Source organism: Dipodomys merriami, unplaced genomic scaffold, assembly GCF_024711535.1.
Source record: "Dipodomys merriami isolate MVZ:Mamm:240054 unplaced genomic scaffold, mDipMer1.0.p SCAF_1, whole genome shotgun sequence".
Lineage (NCBI taxonomy): Eukaryota > Metazoa > Chordata > Mammalia > Rodentia > Heteromyidae > Dipodomys > Dipodomys merriami.
The window spans coordinates 125,748,001-125,754,125 of record NW_027202270.1 but is presented as its reverse complement, the minus strand read 5'-3'; the positions used below and the strand labels follow the sequence as shown (position 1 = coordinate 125,754,125).

At 54.0% G+C, this 6,125-nt stretch overlaps 1 long non-coding RNA gene across 1 annotated transcript; it reads right to left on the bottom strand.

The window, feature by feature from the left end:
• Positions 1–748: 748 nt before the first annotated feature.
• LOC138805278 (uncharacterized) lies at positions 749–5,012 on the bottom strand. Its single transcript, XR_011365483.1, has 4 exons — positions 4,872–5,012; positions 1,888–1,943; positions 1,343–1,452; positions 749–902 (listed from the first exon to the last, which is right to left on the bottom strand). It is a non-coding gene; the product is annotated as an uncharacterized lncRNA (long non-coding RNA).
• Positions 5,013–6,125: the final 1,113 nt, after the last annotated feature.

Sequence of the window (6,125 nt, the reverse complement as noted above, 5' to 3'; positions counted from 1 at the left end):
AATGGAAGGGAATCACTTAGAGATGACTTTGGGACTTTAATGACGGGCACCCTTCCCTGGGCTACATCTACATTGTGTATGCCAGGCTCCCAGCACCGACAAAAATAAAGAACATGAAAACAAGAAAGCACTCGTGCTGTCCCTATCCTTGTTCTAAGAGAGGGAGAGGGAGAGCCATCTGCAATCTCAGCAACAGCGGTGATGGCAGTGGGTGAAGGCAGTCACAGCTCAGCCCAGCCCGAATCCCTGGCCTCTTTACTGAAGGCAGGAAATGAATAAAAGCTAAATGAGTTTGGAAATGCCAGGAGGCAGTGTTTATCCCCCTTCCCCCACCCCCTCCCCCTGGCAAAGACCGTGTATAGTTACAGTTTAATCTTGGAAATGCCAGACAGCTGTTCCCCGTTGCTAGGAGACTAGCCCACATTATGCAGATGTCAGGACCTCAAATGTCTGCCGGAAATTACAGATCATGTTGGAAGAGCAGAGGGGCCTTCTCTCGGCTGGGGAAGCGCAGCGGGAGACCCCCTGGGGGGATGGCAGAAAATAAGGGGCCCACCCCTCCCTTGTCTCATCCTCTGGATCCTTGGCTTCTCTGCCTGGAGCCGCAGCCGTGTCCTGCCTCCTCAATCCCTCCTCCCTTCCCTCCCTCCCCACATCCTGGCCTTCTTCATCTTTCCAGGACTGTGAGAACTGACGCCTATCGCCGCCACCCCTCCCACACCCACCCACACCTACAGTTTGTCTCATGAACAGCTTTCTTCAATCCAGTGTCCCTATGTGTGTCTTCCAGTCTTTCCTTTTGCTGGGATGTCACTGAGCAGGCAAAGGACTGAGCTGGGAGGAGGCAGAGGCCACAAGAGGTAGATGGTGGAGTCTAGTCCCGGAGCCGTCCTCACCTGGAGCTGGAAGTGGACACAGTGGCGCGTGAGTGTGCGCGCGTGTGCACACATGCACACACACACACACATACACACACACACTTTCCCCAACATGCCCCACCCTACCCCCAAACCCAAAGGAGGGCTGTTACCATGGCAACCACTGGCTACTGGAGCTGCAGCATCACCAGTCCCTGGGGAAGGGGAGCTGCTGTCTGAGCAGGGGCTGGGGGAGGAGCAGAGGGAAGCCCTTTCTCACACTTGAATCCAACATCAAAGGGGCCAAGGGGCTGGAGGGGCGTGGGCTAGAGAAGGATACAGACTAGCCATGCCAAGAAGAGCAATGGCATCTGCAGCATATGGAGGAAGACTATTGGGTACTGTGGGGTGGAGAAGGAGAAGCTGCGGTTTGGGGGCACAGTGGTGCCATGTGCCTTCCGTTTCCCTGAGAGCCCATTAGGTACCTTGAAAGCAGACATGTCGTCTCCCGGCTTGTCATCCAAGTGCAGGTGGTATCTAACTCCTCCTTGCCAGCTATGTGACCTTGGCCTTCCTCCAACTGTTGGGGGTCTATCTGTGTGTGTAGCACATATGAAAAGGGCTTTGGAGAGAGGGTCTCAGAAGCAGGCACCATTACCACCCATCTGGCCTTCCAGAAACTGGCTAGGCTGCTGGATGGAAACACTATCCAGCCTCTTTGCAGCCTGCTCTGAAGTCTTCCTCCTGCAAGAGGAAGCAGCCATCCTCATCCATGGCCTTCCTGACCTAGGGTCCAGGCTCTGCACATCAGCTCCTCCCGTACTGACCGATAGCCACAGTGTTGATGAGTGAGGATATTAAGACTTGCCCAAACCAGCTTGGAACAGCAGCATAATCATGTCCCTGTTCAGCCCAGCCCTGGGTTCAAATCCCAGAAGGGCTATGATCTTTCTCCCCAGGAGGTAGGAAGGAGACAACAGACACCCGGGACCCTCCCTTTAACCGGGTGAGCTAGGACAAACAATCAAACCTCCTTGGCTCTCATCTCTTCTCCGGCAGAGTGGAATGGCAGCAGCATCTTGGGGGCTGCAGGGAGGATGGAATGAGATCGGACAACATGCTTGGCTCCCGCAAAGCACTCGGTACATTTGAGTTCTTTTATTAAGGAGCAGCCAGTTCCTAAAAACACCAGAATTCAGCAGCGAGGAGAGGGGGATTCCTCAAGCTGTGTGCACACCCACTCCCCCTCCCTCCGCCCGAGCACAGTGGTTTCTCCATTTTGGAAGGTTCTAGAAGGGCTGTTCAGGGCAGGTTATCAATCAGAAAACCCTTGTACATGGGGTTAGGGGTTTCTCCAGGTGGAGGAGAAGAGGGGGTCAGGAGCAGGGTAGTTCCCCCAACCCTGCAGAAAAGACTTGTAGGTGGGGCCCGGTGTCAGGGCTGAGTCACGGCCCAGCCAGCTCAGCCCTGAGCCACTCAGGGCCCTCTACCCCTCCTCCACCTTCCTTTAGCTTCTCTTGAAGAGGAAGAGAGCACAGCTGCTCAGTCTTCCCTTTGTTCCTCTCTCTCTTCCCCTCAGCCTCTCTCCATGCTTTCATCTCACTCCCCCCCTTGGCTGTCTCCCTCGCTCACCCTCGGTGCTGCGCACCCCCCCCTTCCCTTGAAGCTGATTTCTTGCTTTCTCATCCTTTCTTCTCAGAGCTCACAATCACACTTGGCCGCCTTCCCACCCTCTTCCCCTCCCCTCTGCGATGTCCTCCCCCCACCCGTTCTCCTTCCCACCCCCCTTCTCCATTTCCTCCCACCTCCTCCTTCTTCCCTCCTGTTTCTCTCCTCCTCCCCCACCATTGCGATCTCTCTCTCCTTCTCTCTCCCTCCCTCCACTCCTACCCCCCCCCCAAAGGGGACACTTTGAGTCTCCAAATACACAAAACCAGGTCAAGATCCTGAATCATCCTGGTCTGAGGAACTAGGAGCCTAGATACTTAGGTCAGCATCAAACAGAAAAATCAGAGTCTAGCTGACCCTGTCCAGCACCTGGCCCCTGTACCAGCTCACCTGCTTTCTACAAACCGCTACCAGCCCCCAGCTCCCACTGCCTGAGCTCCTAGGAAACCAAGGTAGGGTGGTATCCCTGTCCCCTGCTAGCTCTTTGCCCTGATGCAGGGAATCAAGGTGACAAGACAGTCAGAAAGAGAGCAGAAGCAAAACCAATCTGCCAGGAACTGGAAGGAAAATGGCTGGGAGAGAGACAGGCTCCATATGCCATACATACATTGTATGAGGTACATGCGCTGTGTATGTATGACAAGTCATGACATGGCCTTCAAACAAAACAGAGTTTGAATCAACCCTTTATCTTATGAGCTAATGGCATCGCACAGGGTACAACCTGAACAGCAATGTCCACATCTGTAGTGACTTGTGTCCATAACCCTAGCTATTGAGGAGACTGAGATCTGAGGATCATAGTTCAAAGCCAGCAGTCCAGGACAGGAAAATCCTTGAGACCCTTTATCTCCAATAGCTATCAAAAAGCCAGAAGTGGAGGTGTGGCTCAAAGTAGCAGGGTGCCAACTTTGAGGGGAAAAGCTCAAGAACAGCACTGGGGCACCGAGTTCAAGCCCCAGTATCAGCACACACAAAAACTAAGGCACTACTCTGGCAGGTCTGAGGTGAGACAGGAAGTCCTTAGCATAGGATGTCTGCTCCAGCTCCAGCGCTTCACTGGAGCAGGGAAGGCTTCTTGGAGGAGATGGGCCTTCTGGCAGTGTTGAAGGACGGATAATAATAGTAATCATACTTCTATTTTTGTTGACACTAGGTGCTATGCTCAGCACTTTGAATACATTGTCTCTCATCCTCCAGCAACCCTAGGACGCAGCTTGTTTCCTGGTCCAGTTTTCATGGAAGCAGTGAAGGTTCAGAAAGACTAAGCAATTTGTCCTAAGTCACACAGGAAAGTAGAGAAGCAAAATTCTTCCCTCTTCTGCGGTCACTTGGGGTAGGAGCTAGGGACATGGCCATGACTAGGAGCAGCTCTGAAACCAGGCTTTTATTTTCCCTCTCCTCACCCCTCCCACCATTCCATCATCCATATAGTCCCTAGGATTCCACCCCACCTCTTAGATGGCCTTTCTGTGTGTGTGTGTGTGTGTGTGTGTGTGCTGCAACCCTGCCATTGCATAACAAGGATAATCATTCCTTCCGGGGGGGGGGGGGGGTCTAGGGCAAGCCTGTGAGGTTTCTGCCTGGGATGACAAAGGGAACTAAGGGAGAGGAACGCATATTTTGGAATTTGGGGTGGTAGTGTTGTGTGGAACAGGCACATTTCCTTCTTTCCCCCTTTCCCTCACTCCCTGCCCCGCCCCACCATAGTTTTTGCTGGTAATAGGTGAGCTAGGAGGATTTAACAGGTGTAAATGCTCCCCTTCCCAGCCCAGCTCCCCTGCCCCCCTCCATCACAAAATAACTATCTCAGATTACACAGTGCGGTGCTTTCAAATGGAACTTCTCAGTTTCCATGGCAACTCAACCACGTGGTTGCTGCCAAGGATGGGAGGTGGGGGGGGGGGAATGAAGGGCTTGCAAAGGAGTGGTTGAGCGGCATAGAGCTCCCGGGAGTGAAGGTGGAGTGATGCTGTACACTGTCACCCCTCCTGCCTCCCATCCTACCTTCTGGGATGAAGCCACCTAGACCCCCAAGGGAGAGTAGACAGGGAACCCCAGGACAAAAAGACAGCTAGATTTCAACCCCAAGATATACCCTGGACCTGCCATAATCTGTGCCTTGGGTCTTGGGCAGGGTCCCAGAGGCCTGTGTGCTCCTCCAAGGATCTCCAGGAGATCTGGAGTCACACACACACACACACACACACACACACACACACACACACACACACACACACACACACACACACACACACACACACACACCCCTTAGGTGATGGCGGTGGGGGGGGGGGTGGATTCCTACTGCTTTCCAGTCCTGTGACCTCAGACCAGGGGCCTAACCTCTCTGAGGACACTTTCATCTTCACAATGGTGTGCGCACGTCTCCTGTCACCTGCACTGAGGGAGAAAGATGACATTTAGGAAGTGCTTTGTGATAGAAAATAAACCCAGACAGAAGATGGGAGCTGAGCTGCCCTGGTGAGACGCCAGGGATCTCAGCTCACCCTCTGCCTGCCTGTCTGCCCAGGGACATGCCGCACGTAGCCCTGCCATTCAGACACCCTTGACTGCCGCCAAGAGCTTCTCCTTGACCACCTTCCTAGTCTAGACCCAGTGCCCCATGAATGTCCCGCTGTCCTAAGGCTCCAGCTGATGTTTGAGGCCAGCCTCCCCCTGGTCACTGGCTTCTTCCCAGTCCCCACACACTGGCTCATGAAGGACAAATCCCCATCGTGTGGCCTTTCCCCTTCTTTCAACTGTGATTCCGCCCCCCCCCAGTTTTCCTGTGCTGGTTTGTCCAGCCTTGGGTCTCTACATGAGCCACCACCACCCCTCTCTCCTGGCCTGCCCTCCCCATCTGTCAACAGAAGTAATCTCAAGCCCCCCTCCCTCCACCCCCAAACACTGACTCTGCAAATCTCCTCCACAACAGAAGCCCTGGGTCAAAGCGTCTTCCTTCCTCACTACCCAGCCCCGTCCCCCCTTTTGTCCCTCACTCAGCAGTGCTCCCCGAGTCCCAGAGAAGGTATCTTTCATTGTTTTTTTATTTTTATCAAAGGCTATTTGGGGGGGTGTTAAAATTGGTGTCTCCCCTGAGACAGTGCAGTCTCTGAGCAGGCTCCCCTTGTTTCCATGGTGACAGCAGCTGGCTCACATGTGTGGTTGCCATGGAAACCAGGCTGGTTCTCCCCCTCCTCTTCCCATCTCACTTTCTCTTCCTCAGATGCCTTACCAACTCCCCCTTCATGTCAACACTTGAGGTATAAGGAAAAGGACACCGAAGCAAGCCTGGTCCCGATGCCTCCATGTTTCTCTCGGCCCAGGGGCTGCTTCTGCAGGGGGTCCTTCCTTCAGCCACTGGCGTGAGGATGGAAGGCTGGCAGGCACCTGGCACAAACAGCATGGGGCTCCCTCGACAAGGGCTTTTCTGAGGATGGGAGCTGGGTGCCATCATAAAGCTCACTTGGGCGTAGGCCCTGGCTCCTATCCCATGATGCACTGTCTTTCCTGTCAAAGAAGCAATATAAACAAGAGGCAGGATTGTCAGAGGAAATCAATGGCATCCGAGATGGAGATGCTCCCAGCCCCAGCTCT